This window comes from Microcaecilia unicolor, chromosome 5 (genome assembly GCF_901765095.1).
Source record: "Microcaecilia unicolor chromosome 5, aMicUni1.1, whole genome shotgun sequence".
In the NCBI taxonomy this organism is placed as follows: Eukaryota; Metazoa; Chordata; class Amphibia; order Gymnophiona; family Siphonopidae; genus Microcaecilia; species Microcaecilia unicolor.
Window position 1 is genome coordinate 75,048,890 of NC_044035.1, and position 18,716 is coordinate 75,067,605.

At 42.2% G+C, this 18,716-nt stretch overlaps 1 protein-coding gene across 2 annotated transcripts in view; it reads right to left on the reverse strand.

Annotated features, from left to right (window-relative positions):
• LOC115471125 (heparan sulfate glucosamine 3-O-sulfotransferase 1-like) overlaps positions 1–18,716 on the reverse strand; it is a 227,376-nt gene that overhangs the window by 67,099 nt on the left and 141,561 nt on the right. For both annotated transcript variants that reach the window (XM_030204810.1, XM_030204809.1), the window contains exon 2: positions 13,273–13,379. The gene's annotated coding sequence lies outside the window, so the exon portion shown is untranslated. The remainder of the gene's footprint in view (positions 1–13,272; positions 13,380–18,716) is intronic.

Sequence of the window (18,716 nt, forward strand, 5' to 3'; positions counted from 1 at the left end):
CCCCCCTAAAATGGCTGCAAGGCTCATAAATTTAGGAGTGTAAATTTTAGGAGCGTAAATTTAGGAGCATAAACTTTATAGGATAAAGCCCTTAGAAGCAATTTTCACAATTACATTAGTTATATAACTGGCACTATTTTCTATTAGCATGCACAAATTTTGTATGCTACTCACAAAATTGTGCACACAAGTTTATAGAATGAGGGGGTTAATGTCCATGCCTTGAATGTAGCTACTATTGCTGGTGGATCAGTATTAGTATTTTATAACCTTAGGGGCCATTTTACTAAGCCGCGTAATCGTCTACGCATGCCCAACGTGCACCAAAATGGAGTAACCGCCCGGCTACCGCATGGTTCTTGCGGTAATTTCATTTTTGCCGTGCATCCGATACGCGCGTCCAAAAATAATTTTTATTTTCGGACACGCGTATTGGGCGCACACCAAGTGGAATTTGACGCACATAGGTCATTACTGCCCGGTTACCATGTGAGACTTTACCGCTTGGTCAATGGATGGTGGTAAGGTCTCAGTCCCAAAATTTTCATTTTGCTGCACGTCTATTTTTGGCAAAAATTTTAAAAAGGCATTTTTTATAGGTGCGCTGAAAAATGTTTCTGTGCGCACTCAAAACACGCATCTACACGACCGCAGGCCATTTTTCAGAGTGCCTTTGTAAAAGGAGCCCCTAAGTGCCCTTGTATAAAATTACACTCCAGATGTGAACACCTTCATCCCATATACAATGCAGACACTTTTCAATGGGATGCTATTTAAGGAGGTGCCAAATGCATTCATGGTATTTGCAACTGCAGTTACCATGTGGTATTTTTTTCCTCTGGTAACCGGATGGCGGACAGCAGTTACTACACAGGCTTTGCACTTACCATGTGATAATTTTTATATCTAATGTGAGGTAAGTGCAAAACTTTACCACATTTTCAACAGGCATTAAATGGCCCACCTTCTATAATTACCCTAATCACTTCCTTCCTTCTTCTTTCTTCCCTTACTTATTCTCTGCACAATACTAACAGTTTCTGATATCCTGGAATGACAATGTTAACAAAACTATGTAACCCACATTGAGCCTGCAAATAGGTGGGGAAATGTAGGATACAAATGCAATAAAATAAAAAATAAAAAACTTTGTCAAATATTTACTGTCTGTATCCTTCTTTCTGATATAAAGAACATTAACTTCACTTCTTGGAGGAAAGGACTTTAGTAGACTTGAAAATTTGTGTCTTTATAGATTCATTAGGATTTGAAAGGTATCATTTATATCTATTAGAGTTTCTTCAACTAATGTTATTTTCTCATGGTGTCTTTTCTATATTGAAAGAAAGTAATTTTATAGCATGTCAAGCTATTAGTAGACCAATTAAAATATGTTCCAATTGTGTATCAATTTTCTATTATTTATGCACATACTAAATGTATCTATTATGATTTGGTCTCACATCATAAGATTATCTAAAATATTCAGGTCAGGGTACATAAAACACTAATAAGAAGAGTCCTACTCCTTTTGAAAAGGAGCAGTATGCACCAGTATGCTATATGACCACTTTCTGTCCACTGTATGGCATGGGGCTGCTCCTCTCCCTTTCATGATCCCGGGTAAGTCACTTAACCCGTTATTACCCCAGGTACAAAAATTCAGGGCCCTTTTTACCAAGCTGCGGCAAAAGGGGGCCAGCATCGGCGTGTGTTTTACACACATGCCACGGCCCCCTTTTACTGCAGCTGGCAAAAGGGAAGTCTCGGAAATGGTTGGGCGGCAAGTAAAGCACTTGCCACGTGGCTATTTTGGGAGGGAGCCCTTACTGCCACCCATTGAGGTGGCAGTAAGGGCTCCTGCGATAACCTGGCAGTAACTAGGCAGCACATGGCACTGCCCGATTACCACTGGGTACACTCCGGCACTACAAAAATAGTGCTAGGGGTGGGAAGTACCATCAGGCTGCTGCGGTAGTGGTGAGCCAACTAGGGATAGAGAAAATACCTGCATATAAGAAATGTAAGCTGCTTTGCTTTGTTTGTACCACAGAAAGGTGGAATATCAAATTTATTAGCCTTTACCACTCTACCCCTTATTGCAAAGTCTAGTACCTGAATTTATTTGATTACATTTATAAACTGCCATCTCCAAAACTGCTCTATGCAGTATACAGAACATTTAAAAATCCTCAACATATAGGGATTCTTTTACTAAATTAAGTGCTAACACAAGCTTAATGTGGGAGAAAAGGCTTACTGAAAAACATGTTAAAGTGTGTCTGAGTAATTAGCGTGTCAACACGTGCTAATATTGAATTTTTTAAAAACATTTTGGGTGAGGCATGTTATGAGTACTGAATGGGCGTGGAAGCATTATTCAGCTAGTGCATTCACATTAATGTGCATTAACTGGATAATGCTGACTTATAGTGAGAGCACTTAGCACCTCCTATACAGGAGACGTGCAAGTGTTTCCACATTAATTTTTTTTGCAAGTCCCGGATGCAAATGAAAAAATTAGCACAGGACCTGAAAAAAAATGTATATCTATGGTTCTAGGTCAGTTCCCACCTGGACAGTTCCCACCCACCAATTCCCAACTGGACAATTCCCATTGAACCAATTCCCACCACACCAGCGAGGACAATTACCACCCAAAACCCAAACAATGCAAAACACACTAGGACATGTAATCTCCCTCCCTTTCCTCTTCCAGATCATTTGGGGGTGGCAGTACCCCCACACACCCCACCCCCTCAACATTATCTTTTATACATCTCTTTCCCCTTCCACATATGCAGGCAATGCCCCCCCCCCCCACAAAAAAAAAACAAAAAAAAAAAACTAGGTTTCAACCTAGTTCAGCACTTCAAAATGGCACACTGATTATGATTTAGAGCAAATTACCAGGACTTATGGGACTCAATACAAGAAAGAAGCTATAGTCAGTAAAAAAAAAAAAACCAAAACCAAAACAAAGGCTAGGGAGGGTGGGAAATGACCTGGGGGGGGGGAGTCCTTGGTGGGAATTGTCCCTGGAGGAATTGTCTCAGGGGGGGAATTGGTGGGCGGGAAATGTCTGGTGGCAACTGTCCGGGTGGGAACTCACCTGAAACCCTATCTATCTATCTATCTATCTATGTATAAATAAAATAGCCTCAATACTGCTACCTTACAAATGGGCTTAATGCTCAGGAAAGTCTGGCTTTAGCATGTGCAAAGCCCAGATTTTAGCTGCAGCTTAGTAAAATGGCCCTTTAATGAGTCACCAAAACTAAACAAGATTTAGCATAGACTAGTTAATCTGACCTCTGTGGTGAGTAAATTAATGGAAATGTTTCTAAAACAGAAGTTAGTGCGGTTTATGGAATCCAATGGATTCCAGGACCTGAGGCAGGATGTTTTTAGTGAGGTTAGGTCTTGACAGATGAATCTTATTAATTTTATTGATTGGGTGACCAGATAGTTAGATTGAGGGAGAGTGCTTACATGGAGGGGTATAATCAAAAGGGGCGCCCAAGTTTTCCTGAGGACGTCCTCGCAGGACGTCCCGGCGAAGGGGCGGGGAAACCCGTATTATCGAAACAAAATGGGCGTCCATCTTTTGTTTCGATAATATGGTCGGGGACGCACAAATCTTGAAATTTAGGTCATCCCTAGAGATGGTCGTCCTTAGACTTGGTCGTTTCTGATTTTCGGCGATAATGGAAACTAAGGACGCCCATCTCAGAAGCGACCAAAAGCAAGCCCTTTGGTCATGGGAGGAGCCAGCATTCATAGTGCACTGGTCCCCCTGACATGCCAGGACACTAACCAGGCATCCTAGGGGGCACTGCAGTGGACTTCATAAATTGCTCCCAGGTACATAGCTCCCTTACCTTGTATGCTGAGCCCCCCAACCCTCCCCCCCCCAAAAAAAACCCACTACCCACAACTGTACACCATTACCAGGTGAAGGGGGCACCTAGATGTGGGTACAGTGGGTTTGTGGTGGGTTTTTAAGGGCTCACATTTACCACCACAAGTATAACAGATAGGGGGGGATGGGCCTGGGTCCGCCTGCCTGAAGTGCACTGCACCCACTAAAACTGCTCCAGGGACCTGCATACTGCTGTCATGGAGCTGGGTATGATATTTGAGGCTGGCAAAAAATATTAAAAACATTTTTTTTTCAGGGTGGGAGGGGGGTTAGTGACCACTAGGGGAGTAAGGGGAGGTCATCCCCGATTCTCTCCAGTGGTCATCTGGTCAGTTTGGGCACCTTTTCGTGGCTTGGTTATAAGAAAATAAGGACCAAGTAAAGTCATCCAAGTGCTCTTCAGGGACGCCATCTTTTTTCGATTATGGGTCGAGGACGCCCATGTGTTAGGCACGCCCAAGACCCGCCTTCGCTATGCTTCTGACACCCCTCCAGGAACTTTGGTCGTCCCTGCGACGGAAAGCAGCTGGGAACGCCCAAAATTGACTTTTGATTATGCCGATTTGGGCGACACTGGGAGAAGGCTGCCCATCTCCCGATTTGTGTCGAAAGATGGGCATCCTTCTCTTTCAAAAATAAGCCTGTGTGTGTGCTTTTTTTTTAGCAAAGCCTTTTACACAGTTCTGTATAAATATTCTGTATGAATAAACTGAGTGCCCTCAGTATGGACCCTAAAGTGACTGAGTTAGAAACTGGTTGAGTAGAAGGTGACAAAGGGTAATGGTAAATGGAGTTCACTCTGAGGAAAGGGATTCTACCATAGTGTGCCACTGATTTTGGTTCATGGCTGGCTCTTTTTACCATTTTTGTGAGTGATTTTGAGAAGGGCTCTTTTGGTAAGGTTTGTCTCTTTGTGGTGGACACAAAAATCTGCAAAAGGGTAAACGCCCCTGATGATTGTTTATTTGCTAGGTCTGCCATCTCTATCTGGGCAGCGGAAGGTATGGCCCTTCTACTAGCCTGGAAGGAATGGCATATCCCCTCTGCCATGGCCATGGCTCCGCTGCGCAACAGAGATGGCAGATCCTAATAAATTAACATGATGTGGATAGCCTGAGTAGAGATCTAGCGAAGATTGAAGAATGGTCTAGAAGTCGGCAGTTAAGATTTAATGCTAAACAATGCAAAGGTCATGTATTTGGTCTACAAAAACCTGAGAGAGCAGTACAGTATAGAGGGTGATGAACTTTTGTGTACAAAAGAAGAGCAGGACTTGAGGGTGATCATATCTGATGATTTTAAAGTATTCAAACAGGTAGAAAAGTTGATGGCAAAATCCAGATTGATGCTTGGGTGCATAGGGAGAAGAATGACCAGCAGGAAAAAGGACATGATAATGCCTCTGTATAATGCCTCTAGTGAGATTCCATTTAGAGTACTGTGTACAATTCTGGAAACCGCACCTTGTGTCGGTCCAGAGAATGCCTAGTAAAATGGTCAGTGGTGTTCATCAAAGTATATGGGGACAGACTTAAAGATCTCTATATATACGCTGAAGAAAGGTGGAAGAGGGGAGATATAATAAAGACATTTAAATACCTCCGTGGCCTAAATGCACATGACAAACAAGTCAAAGGGAATAACAACACAGAAGGTCATCAAGGAAGGAAGAGTGTATTACACCACAGGTGAGAAGGACACTGAAATCAAAGGGAGCAATTCTTTATTCCAAAACCCGACATGGTCCATTCGGCAAAAGCCTGCATCAGGAGTCTGTCATACAAACATCATACATACAATTAGTGATAATGTAATTAAAATGATATGATAAATGTCTAAAAAGACATAAAACTACCAGTCAATGGTCAAACAAACAATCACTATCTTGCAAATTCTTTTCAACACTAACCATGCAAGAAAACACTGCAAACATAAAAAACAAGAATGTACATAATAAATCATGAAACATATGAACATACAAATAGAACACTCAGGGGCCCTTTTACTAAGGCGCACCCAAAAGTGGCCTGCGCTGGTGTAGGTGTGTGTTTTGGACGCGCGATGGTCCATTTCCTCAGAACGCCTGGAAAAAAGGCATTTTTGTGTGCCGGAAAATGGACACAAGGCAAAATTAAAACCAACGCGCGTCCATTTTTGGCTTGAGACCTTACCGCCACCCATTGATTTAGCAGTAAGGTCTCATGTGCTAACTAGGCAGAAAGCATTCAATGCACGTCAACTGCCGATTAGTGCCGGGTAAGCGCCACACAGTAGAAAATAGAAAATATTTTCTACTGTGTGTTTTGGGTGGGCACCAAAAATGGAATTACCAACCAGGACACTTGGTAGCCAGGTGGTAGTGCCAATTTGACGCATGTTGGATGTGTATAGGCACCTATGCGCCTTTGTAAAAGGGCCCCTCAAATAGCTAAATTCATAATTATGGATTAGAATGGATTATGTATAAAACATGAGACTACTACTAGGGAACATCCTTCCATATAAGGAGTTTTCAGGATATCCACAAAGATTATGTATGTAAGATATTTGTATACATGGGAGGTAGTACTTCAGAATATATCTTTAAAAATCTAAGCAGCAGGAGCTCCTGAAAACAGGAATGGGAACCATTAATATAAAAAATTAACAGGAGGCAAGATCACAAATTGTTACTATCATCTCTAGTATGGAGTCAGCCTCCTGAAAGAATCTGAGCCATATCTTTAACTAATGTAGACATTCATACCAAATTTAATAATTCATTTTTAATTATGTATGTAGTGGACCTCTCAGCTACTGGAATTGAGGGCTACACCTGAGGCAGTGCATAAATGTATTTAAAGTCTGTGGCTAAAACACATCAAATCTCCCAATGCCTTCTTTCCCAAAGTACACAGACTATTAAAGGGTCCCCTAATGGAAGGCCTAAAGGTTATTCATCAGTATTAAATACAAGCAGTAAATTCAAAGTCAGAAATGTGGATGGGAAACTGCTCTATAAAATCCCCATTTAATTGGTTCTCCAATGCTGTACAAATATATGCAAAGAAGGGGTAGAACCTGATGAGGCGACTAGTTCATAAGAATAAAGTGAAATAATTACAGAAATAATCCAAAAAAGAATCAAAGATCTGCAAAGGGTTCACCACTCTTGGTCTCCTCTGAGAAGTGTTCTCTTCCTCAGACTCATACATTTTTCACACCTCCTTGCAGATTGGCAGATGCGATACTCCATGCTCTCCTATCTGGTGTTTTTATTCTTCTTTATGTTGATCAGTAGCCTCTCTCCTCTGACAGACTGTTTTGGTCATGGATTAAGTAAGCCCAGCACTTTACACACTTCACTTTCTCTTTGTTAAGTAACAGATCGCCCATTCTTCAATTATACTTCTATCCATCCCGTCCCTTTTTTGTTGGTCTATGTTCCCCAGTGCTTTCCTCCTCTTAGAACATGCAAGTTGATCAGCAGTCCCATTGGGTTTTATCTCCTGCCTCTTTAAGGTATCAGCACTCACCAGCTCCACCTCTCCTAGCTTTCAAATCCTTTCCCCATAAAGTCAGTACCTTGGCAGAAGCTTTACTCTGTCGCTCTCCCTTTCAGAGGATTGGGATCAGATCTGCTAGATGTTCTATCCCTTCTCTTCTCTTATGCACTATATATCACACTGAGATTTCCACATGGAAATCAAAGCGTATTCCTTAACAATGCACAGAAGCTAATTGGTTAACAGGCTAATCATCACTGTGGATGTTAACAACCAATTTCAGCACTAATTGGCATTAATTAGACTTTATGCACAGTATTTGCTAAGTGTATTCTGCAATGTGGTGTGCGTAAATTCTAAGTCACATAATTGAAAAGGGGGCATGGCTTGGAATGAGTGGATCATGGAGGTATCTATATATGCAAACTGTTACAGAATACACCCACTCCACGCCTAATTTAGGTGTTGGGATTTACACCAAGTTTTACTTGGCGTAATTGGCCGCAACTAAATTTAGTCATATGGACTGGTGCTCAGCATATTCTATAAACTGTGTGGAAATTTGGGCTTATGTTATAAAGTATGCCTAAATTAAGGTGTACTTTATAGAATATGCTTAAGCAAATTTCATTTCAGCACCAAATTTTTAGGAGTGATATATAGAATCAAGTCCTATGTGCCTGAGGGGACAGTTGTAAGTCAGAATGGTGTCACGAAACCCGGGATGGTGAGCCCTTGGGCTGCAGCCAGGCTGCAGTAGACAAGTCCTCTGGGGAGGTGCAGAGCAGAGGCGAATCAGGCACTGAATACAAACAAGATACCAAACATGGCATATAGACAGAGCACACTCAAGACAAGCAACAAACACCACCAGAAAAGGGAGATAGACCACTCAGGCAGACCGCAAGGCCGATCTGGAACCCACTCGTACAGAGTCCAAGCGTATGGGCCTCATGGCCAAACTGGAACTGAATCATACCAGAGGGAAAGGAAAAGAAACAGAATGGAATCTCTTGAGCAAGTACTACTCAAGCAGTGCACACACACACTGCACTAAACAGAGCCACAAATAAGGGATCAAAAGACCCTACACACAAGCACAAAGAAACTGAAGGGGAAAAGACAACCCCACTTAGACTCACATGGTAGAAACCACAAGTAAAAGATAAAAAAACCACACAGGAAGGCAGCACAGGACTGGGCTTAGAACCACAGCTATAAATGAAAAGTCCTAACCAAGTCAAACAGACATCACACAGAGAGGTAGCTCAAGGCTGAGCTAATAGTCCCAGCTAAACGGAAGAGCTGTCCACTCGTGCCACACAGAGAGGCAGCTCAAGGCTGAGCTAGTAGTCACAGCAAACAGATGAACCATCCACTCAAACAGATTCAAACAGAGAGGATGCACAGGACTGTGCTATAGACACAGCTAAATAGAAGAACGTCCCACTCATGCCACACAGAGAGACCGCTCAAGGCTGCGCTAGTAGTCACAGCTAAATTAAAAATCCTAACCAAGTCAAACAGAAATCACACAGAGAGGTAGCTCAAGGCTGAGTTAGTAGTCCCAGCTAAACAGAAGAGCTGTCCACTTGTGCCACACAGAGAGGCAGCTCAAGGCTGAGCTAGTAGTCATAGCAAACAGAAGAACCACCCACTCAAACAGAATCAAACAGAGAGGATTACAGGACTGTGCTAGTAGAATGGTCCACGCGTGCCACACAGAGAGACCGCTCAAGGCTGCGCTAGTAGTCACAGCTAAACGAAAAAGCAATCCACTCAAACAAACCAGAAACCTCACAGAGAGAACTCAAACAGAAAGCACACAAGAAAAACTCAAGACAAGGCCACACAAAGGAATACTCACGGCTATGCCACACAGCACTCAATGAAAAAGGGAAGCCACTCATAGGAACCCTCTAGGCTGTACCATACAGCACTCAAGGGTAAAGGGAAGCCACCCATAGGCATACACAAGGCTGTGCCACTCAGCACTCAATGGTCAAGGGAATCCACTCACAAGAATACACAAGGCTGGCCATACAGGACTCAAAGGTAAAGGGAAACCACTCATAAGAATACACAAGGCTGTGCCACACAGCACTCAAGGGTCAAGGGAAGCCACTCATAAGAATGCACAAGGCTGGCCATACAGGACTCAAAGGTAAAGGGAAGCCACTCATAAGAATACACAAGGCTGGCCATACAGGACTCAAAGGTAAAGGGAAGCCACTCATAAGAATACACAAGGCTGGCCATACAGGACTCAAAGGTAAAGGGAAGCCACTCATAAGAATACACAAGGCTGGCCATACAGGACTCAAAGGTAAAGGAAGCCACTCATAAAAATACACAAGGCTATGCCACACAGCACTCAAGAGCAAAGGGAAGTCACTCATAAGAATACACAAGGCTGTCCATACAGGACTCAAAGGTAAAGGGAAGCCACTTATAAGAATACATAAGGCTGTGCCACAGAGTCAAATAACAGACACTACAGACAAAGAGAAAAGCAAACAAACAGGGAAAGCTGCCTTTATATACACAAGTCTTGTAAGGGGAAATGCTCACAAGAATCAGGAGACAAACACAGCAGCCAAAGAGTTAAAGCATGCTAAAGGGAAGGGCTGCTTCTAATATACAAGTCAGAAAGAAGCAAGACTTACACTGCAGTCAACAGTTTAAAGCAAACAAAGGGAAAAACAAACAATGTTCTTACCAGAACTCAGCCAGCACCCACAGCCAGGTAGGGAAAGGAAAGGCAGGCAGAGACAGAGCAGACAGAGCACACACAGCTGCATGGAAGCAAGATAATTGAAGAAAGCAGCTAGGCTGGAGAAGCAAAGTAATCAAGGAAAGCAGCTGGGCTGGCAACAAGGTAACAAGGTGAAAGGTAACAAGGGAAACCACACAAGGAAACAGAACAGGCTTATGCTGGAGAGCCTAGATAACAAGGAAGGAGTCTATTCAGGTTCAAACCAGAACCACACACACAGAACAGGGCTTTGCTTGGAAGCAAAGTTAACAGGGAAGTAATCCATACAGGTTTAAAGCAGAACAACACACACAGAGAAACAGAAGAGGGCTTTGCTTGAGAGCAAACCTAACAGGGAAGTAATCCATACAGATTCAAACCAAAACCACTCATACAGGGCTCAAGGCTGTGCCCAAAGGCACAGCATAACAAGACCAGTTCCCTCAGAATCACACAACAGTACAACAAGAAAAAGGAAAATAGACCTGTTGCAAAGGCAACACAGGAAAGCTCCCTGGGCCCTTATAAAGGAGTAGGCTGATGATGTCACAATTAGGAAATGAAGCAGAAGCAGGGAGACCTAAGCGAGGCTTGGCTTCAGCGATACCAAAGCAAGGCTTGGCTAACAGGAAGAAGAACAACTGGAAAAAAGGCAGACTGGAGAGGTCACAGAGCTAGATACAGAGAAACAGTAGATCTGAACAGGACCACCCTACTCTTTGGAGCCATGAAATGGGCACCTAGAGACAATCTGCCGTAACATTCCTTCCCTTTCAAACACAGCAACATTAGTCTTGGATTGCTCTCTTTCAGCAGCACTTACTATGTAACTTGAGTTGGGTGACTGTCTCATGCAGCTGCATTCTACTTGATGCATCACAGATCTGGCACCCTGTAGCTCACTTCTCTCAATCTCTCTTTTGGAACTCCCTTGTCCATCTCAATCTTGCATTGAACTTCTACTACATGACCCCGAAACAGTTTTTTTTCTTTTTCCACTGCTGCTGTAACATAGCAAATAAACTTCCAAACGTTGGCTGGGTAATTTATTATTTCCCTCTGTACTTATTTCACACTAGTAACAACTATTGTGCTGGGAATTACAACACCATTAATGTCCGAAATGGTCAAAACTGACTTGCAGACTCCCTCTAGCTCCATCCACTCCTTGATTTCAACTTGGACACTTTTGGACTTGCACTCTTCCTTTCAGCTGTTCAACCTTCAGACTTGCAGTCTTTACTTTGCAAGACCTTGCATCAACCATTGTGCTGGTTCTCTCTCTCCTACTACGGCAGGACTTTTGGGCTCATGGCTCACAAGTCCTGTTTTCTTGCTCAGGGTTTAAGTGTTCCAAATCTGGGGTTTCACATTGCCTTGCTGGCTGCAGCCAGACTGGCTCTGACCCCTTGTCACATTCATGCCTGGCCTGTACCTGTGTCAACTGTTTCTGCAATGTTCTATATGCTGCTTTCCAGCACCACCATTTTCTCCCTGTGCTCATGTACACTGACATATTTTATTATTTATTTATTGGGATTTATTAACCGCCTTTATGAAGAAATTCACCCAAGGCGGTTTTATTTTGTGCTGGTCTTGTACTACAAGTCTGGAAGCTGTTATATTAGCACCACATTTGCTGCAACTAGCTGCTGGATTGCCTTTTCTCTCTCTAATGTGCTGTCCTCCCCAAAGATTGTTTCCTGTACTTGAATCTGAAACTCAGAGTTAATGGCCTCCAGCACTTGGCCTTAGTTTGTGCCTCACTTATGGCTTCACATGCATTTATTTAGCTGCCCCTGCTGCTCAGTATACTGGCTCGGTAACACTTTTGCTGCCAATTCCTATTGCAGCTACTCTGTTTTTGTGCTTGTAGCTTCTGCTTTGGTCTAGACTTACTAGATGGCTCCAGCTCATGGAACAGAAGAACCAGAACCCTTGTAGCCACAAAGACAAGTCAATCACAACAAGGGTGACAAAAGAAAGGGAGGAACACCAGACGATGTACAAACTTGCACCTCTATTAAACATCCAGGACTCGACACGAGCCGTGTTTTGGCCCACAAGGAGTCTCTAAAAACATGTATAAGGGTCAAAAATTAAAACAATGTTTCATTGACACAGTAAGAATATATTTAAAAAAAACATCAAAATATAAATATACAAACAATTTTAACATGGCAAAGGTGAAATCAAGCAACATATTACGTAAACATGCTGCGGGGATCCCTTACTGCCACCCATTGAGGTGGCGATAAGGGCTCCCGCACTAACCTGGCAGTAGCTGGGTAGTGTGCGGCAATGTCCGATTACTGCCAGGTTACCACCATGCATGCCATTTCCGGGGGTTTTCTTTTCCTCCCAGAAATGGCATGTAGTCGAAGTGGGACTACCACCGGCGGCTGCGTTGGGTTGGCGGTAGTCCCAGAAAAGCGAGCAGTAAGCCCGTGTGGTGCTTACCGCCGCTCTGTAAAAAGGCCCCACAATGCATGAGCAGATGCCTGAGCTACTGCAGGGCACCTGAGTGCACCCCACGGTGCATTTTAGTGCGTAAGAAGCACACTGTAGTGCTTAGGGCTGCCTAGTAAAAGGACCCCTTTTTTGCCCCTTAAAGTGTGTTAAAGGGCACTAGCACATGTTATATTACCGTAAAACATATTAAAGTTACTGCAGGTTAAATAGTAATAAGATGCAAAGTATAAAAATGCAAAGTGGCCCTTTACTATGTAGATTTAATAATGCAGCTTCTGTTTATTACTATGAAGCTCAGCTTGCAGTGAACACCGCAAGCCATGTTATTCCTGGAAAAATGCCACAATCAAAAAGCTCCCAGGCTGCTGTCCTCATAATGAAGAGCTGTCCCTTTCCCCCTTCCCCTAGAATAACATCATTCTACTGCAAAGACCCCCCCTCCAAGTACCGCCCCCCACCATGCCAATGCTTAACCCCAAAGCAGTTCTCCTGGGCCTCGGAGACCTCCCAAGTACTTCCTCCCCCACTGCAAAGACACCCCCATCATGACACCCACACCATCACAATAACCCCCTAAGTACATCCAAAGCATTGTCCCACATACCTTTGGCCCTCCCTCCCCTCTCCCCAGAACCTACCTTCTTAATCTCTGGAGTCTAGTAGGTTTGGGGCAGGAGTGATCCCCACTTAATCCTGCTCCTTCTGGTGACAGGTTCATCTACTTGTACCTCTTTATACAAATAACCTGTGTAATGAAATTAACAAAACTTACATCTAGAAGTAAGCAGGTTTGTCATTTACATGTACTTTTTATACAAATAATTTGTATTGAAAGTTTATAGAATGTATTTGTAGTATAAAAAATAGCAAATAAAAGGGATGTCAGAGAACCAAAAGAATTTTCATCACTTAAGTTCTTAAACTAATGTATTAAGAGCATTGTTTACTAAGCAGCGCTAAGGGCACGTTAGCGTTTTTAGCGCTCGCTAATGGTTAGCACACACTAAACACTAAGTCGCCCACAGGAACATATGGGTGACTCTAGCGATTAGCACATGCTAATTTTACCTTGCACTACAAATGCTAGTGCGGCTTAGTAAACAGGGCCCTTGATGTATACTTACTGCTTACAAATGATTATTGAGCTTTATTCCAAAATCAGATGTATTCCTAATGGACAGTTGTAGCAGTACACAAGTTGCAGAAAAATCCCCAGATACCTAGCCCAGTAATGCACAGCCAGGCTGAAAGAGGAGGAGTGGCCTAGTGGTTAGAGCACCAGTCTTGCAATCCAGAGATGGCCAGTTGAAATCCCACTGCTGCTCCTTGTGATCTTGGGCAAGTCACTTAACCCTCCATTGCCTCAGGTACAAACTTAGATTGTGAGCTCTCCTGGGACAGAGAAATATTCAGAATACCTGAATGTAACTTACCTTGAGCTACTACTGAAAAAGGTGTGAGCAAAGTCTAAATAAATAAAAAATGAGATGCAAAATAATTATAACAGAGATGATATTATTAGCTTTATATTAATGTGTAGTATTCAAATGCCCAAAGAAATCTTTGAATGTATTTGCTAAAAAATGTGCATATTTTGGAACAGATAAACAAACAGCTTCAGTAAGAACAATTTTGAAGCTTGTGAGTACAACGAGCAAAGCTTCAAGCTTAGCTATTGACTATTCATACATTTTTAATACATATTTAAAAAATCAGTTGCCTTAAAATTACAAATAAAATTGTTGAGTAAGTGGACAATTTCCTTTTATTTTTTGGACTTAGCTCATATCTTTTTATATTAGTTCAAGGCAAGTTACATTCAGATACAGTAGGTATGTCCTTATACCTGAGATAATTACCCACAGTGGGATTTGAACTTGACTTCCCTGGTTTTCAGCCTGTTGCTCTAACCATTACAGGATAAGTCCAAGGAATGTACCAAAAGGAAATGAATAATAAATTCAGCACACAGCGGTAAGCGGTTGGCAAACTTCCAACCATAGGTTGAAATAACCCTGGATATTCAATGCTGGGGCCTGTACATCTCAAGGCATTGAATATCCAGGTATATCCGCTGACTTGGGTGTCGGTCAATATTCAGACTGGTTCCCAGTTAACTAACCGGCTAAGTTGATGCTTCACCCTAACACTGCCTTTGGTCTGCCCCTAACCTATATGGTTAGAGAATGGCTGGTTAACAGACATATTCAGTGGCATTAACCAGCTGAATATTGGCTACTGGCTTGCTCAGAGGGGTTTAAATAGGCAGAAGCCTCTCCTGCCCAGTCAAGCCCTTTTGAATATTGGGCCCTAAATAAACAAATAAACCTGTATTAACCGCTGTATTAAAATGCTTTAACATACAAATCTCATAAAAGACCAAACATTACCATGTTTAGTTGTCTTGCCTGCCTCCCCCTCCCCCCCTCGAGGTTTACACTTGCTTTTTCTAGATACTTTCTCCCTTCAAAACAGCCACGTAAATCTAATACTCTTTCCATCTTATTCTGCTAGACAAATGGAGAATTTCTGTGTTTGCTATTGATCATTCTAAAGCTTGCAATGCACTGAGATAATTGTATTAGAAATGTATTATGCAAGTTCTCACAATGAATTTGAATTCATGCCTGAAAGACTAGTACAAGAAAGAAGAGTTTCAGGAAGGATTCTGCAAACTTGGGAAACACTACAGAACCCAATCCTTCCTATGGAATTGTCTGGTTCCCAAAGAATCACTGTGTAGCCAAGCTGGGTTGCAGAGATAAAGGCTGTCCAGCAGTGCTTTTAACTTCCCCATTCTATTCCCTCCCTCTCATACTGATTCAGCAGCAGGAAGAGGCAGAGAAGGGTCCTTTTACTAAGGTGCGCTGAAAAATGGCTTGCGGTAGTGTAGGCGCAGGTTTTGATCACGTCCATTTTGGGTCTCATGCGGTATCCGGGTGGTAATGACCCGCGCGCGTCTGAAAATTAAAATTATTTTTCAGCCATGCATATCGGATACGCACCAAAAATGAAATTACTGCAAGAGCCACGTGGTAACCTGGCAGTAACTCCATTCTGGCATGCACTGGGCGTGCATAGATGCTTACACGGCTTAATAAAAGGGCCCCAGAATGGCACTATACCCCTACCTCCACCATCTAAGATGCAGCTCTATTTACTTGCCCTTCCTTTCCATTATACCAGAGAAAAGTGTCCTTTGGGTTTAAATTTGAATCATATTTTATCATAAGCTTTTAGGACCTGTTGATTGGCAGTCTCAGGAAAATGGTCATGTATTTTACCTTTCTCTATCTTTAATTTCTCTTCTTCTTATTTTCTTTTGTGTGTACGTGTGCATGTGTGGGATTTTTGTATTGTCTTTTAATTTTTGCATTGTCTTCTGTCAGTTTTTTGTTGTTGTCAAATATACAGTACTTTTCTGCTCTTTGTCAAAAGCAGTGTAGCAAATGCTTTAATAAACTAAACTAAAACTCCTCTGTTGCTGCCTGGGGAAACAACTGCTGCTTTGACCCTGTGCAGCTGAAACCCAGTTAGCAGAAGAGGAGAAGAATGCAACCCAAAGAACCACCTCAAAAGAGAAGGGAAGGTGGGATCGTAATTGTTATTGTTAAGGCCTTAGGAGAAGTAACAGTTAATGCTGTTACTTATATAGTTAATAAATCATTGACTGAAGGTAAATTACTAGATTCGCTAAAGATGGCTTCAGTGACACCATTACTCAAGAATGAGAAGTTGGATGCTTTCAGGGCAGAGAATTATAGACCCATCTCGTCCCTTCCATTTTTAGCAAAAATGATCGAAAAGGTTGCCTTTTATCAATTGATATATTTTTTGAATGATCACCAAGTATTGGATCAGTATCAATTTGGTGTAAGGAGTGAACATGATACAATAATATATATATGGGGCCAACATTCAGACTGCAGGGAGGAGCCCAGGTAACTCCTGTGGTCGGCGGTCATCCCAGATATTCAATGCCAGGCTGTTTCCAGTGACTGGCATTGAACATCTGGTTTATTTTTGACTGGTTTAAACTTAAGCAGCTGAGGGGCCCTTTTACTAAGCCTCCTAGGTGCCTACGCACACTCAACATGTGCCAATTTGGAGTTACTGCCTGGCTACTGCATGGCCCTTGCAGTAATTTCATTTTTGACACGCGTCCGCTACACGTGTACGAAAAATAATTTTTATTTTCCGACATGCATCAGCTATGTGAAACAAGTGGCATTCTAAGCGTGTAGGTCATTACTGCCCAGTTACCGCATAAGACCTTACCGCTAAGTCAATGGCTGGCAGCAAGGTCTCAGACCCAAAATGATTGTGTGCCAATTTTTATTTTGCCGCACGTCCATTTTCAGCAAAATTTTTAAAAAGGCACTTTTTACGGGCACACTAAAAAATGGATCTGTGTGCGCCCAAAACCCACGCCTACACCACCGCAAGCCATTTTTCAGCACACCTTAGTAAAAGGACCCCTAAGTTAATATTTGGAGATAGCTGGTTAAGTTTAAAATGGCCAAAGATATTCCCCCTATTTACGCAGCCCGATGAGGCCATTTAAAATAGCTGGCTATATGCTGAAAATTTGGGGATAGCGGACTATCCAGCTTATAATCGAAAGAGAAAAACGTCTATATTGCAACCCAAATCGGGAGATGGGCGTCTTTCTCCCGTGGGCGCCCAAATCGGTATAATCGAAAGCAGATTTTGGGCGTTTCCAACTGCAATCCGTCGCTGAAACGGGTAAAGTTGATGTTGTTGGAATGTATTGTATTTTACATGCATTGCCTGTCACCTATTATTTCTCTGTGATTACTCTGTGACCTCTGATGTGAATTACTTAGAGAGGTCACACAGCTATGCAACTTCCTGTGGGGGTTAGATGCAGCAGATGCAGCAGATGCAGCACATGGAGCACATGGAGCTCATGATCTCTCCTAACCTGAGAGGATCTATGGTGGTGTGAGCATCCATTACCATCTAAGCACATGGAAGGAGCTGATAATACAAATGTATAGTAATATGTATATATAAGCCTGTCTGATTATAATCTAACTACAAACTGTGAGTAAACAGATGTTTTGTTACTTCAACTTTAAAGTGACTCAGCAGTGAATTATTCAGGGGTGAATGAGAGAGAGATGAAGAAAGAAATTAACATTTCTAAAGCTGAAGCTGTGTGTACTAAAATCTGCTAATTATTTACTACAAATAATCCAACAAAAGGGTTATGGGCCCAGGGCTCAGGAATTGAAAAAGAAGAGAAATATTACCAGGCAGAAAAAAAGGCCACATTTTTCTCTTAAGTTTTAAAGGAAAGATTCAGTCTGTCTCTCTCTCCCCCCACACAGCAGACAGAAGGCTAAGAAAATGGCTGAGGGAAGAAATTCACCATTTTTCTATTCTCTCAAGGTGCCTAAATTAACTGAGTTTAATTATCAGAAGTGGGAACTAAGATTCATATGTCTCCTTCGAGCAAAAGGATTAAATATATGCTTAGACCAAGACAGAACAGCTGAAAATATGGCTGAATGGGACAATGCAAACTATTATGTGAAGTGCATGCTTTTGGAAGCTCTCTCAGAAAAACAAGCCATATTAGTGGAGGGAAAAGATACACCAAAGGACATTTTATATAAACTGAGAACTATGTATGCAACTACATATGCAAAGCAGCAACCAATTTGGCTGGCAGAGTTGAATGAAACCAAATTAAGGGATAAAAGTAAATGTAATGATCACATTATGCATCTTATGTCTTCATTTCAAAAGTTAGAACTTTCTGGAATTCCCATGTGTGATGCATTGAAAAGAGCATTTCTTTTTACCTCACTATCAAAGAAGTTTGATGTTTTTAGGTCTGTAAATGAGGCCATTGAAGGGCAATCTTTTGAACAGACAACATCAAAACTAAGGCAGGAATGCATAATAAATGATTCTGAGGAGATGTGTTCTCAAAGTCAGTCAGAGAGAAATGAAACAAATTTCTTGGCAAAGAACAGAGGAAGGCGGAGCTATGGGAAAACTCCACCCAAGGGCAAGCTGATTTGCTACTCATGTGGAAAGGAGGGACATGTAT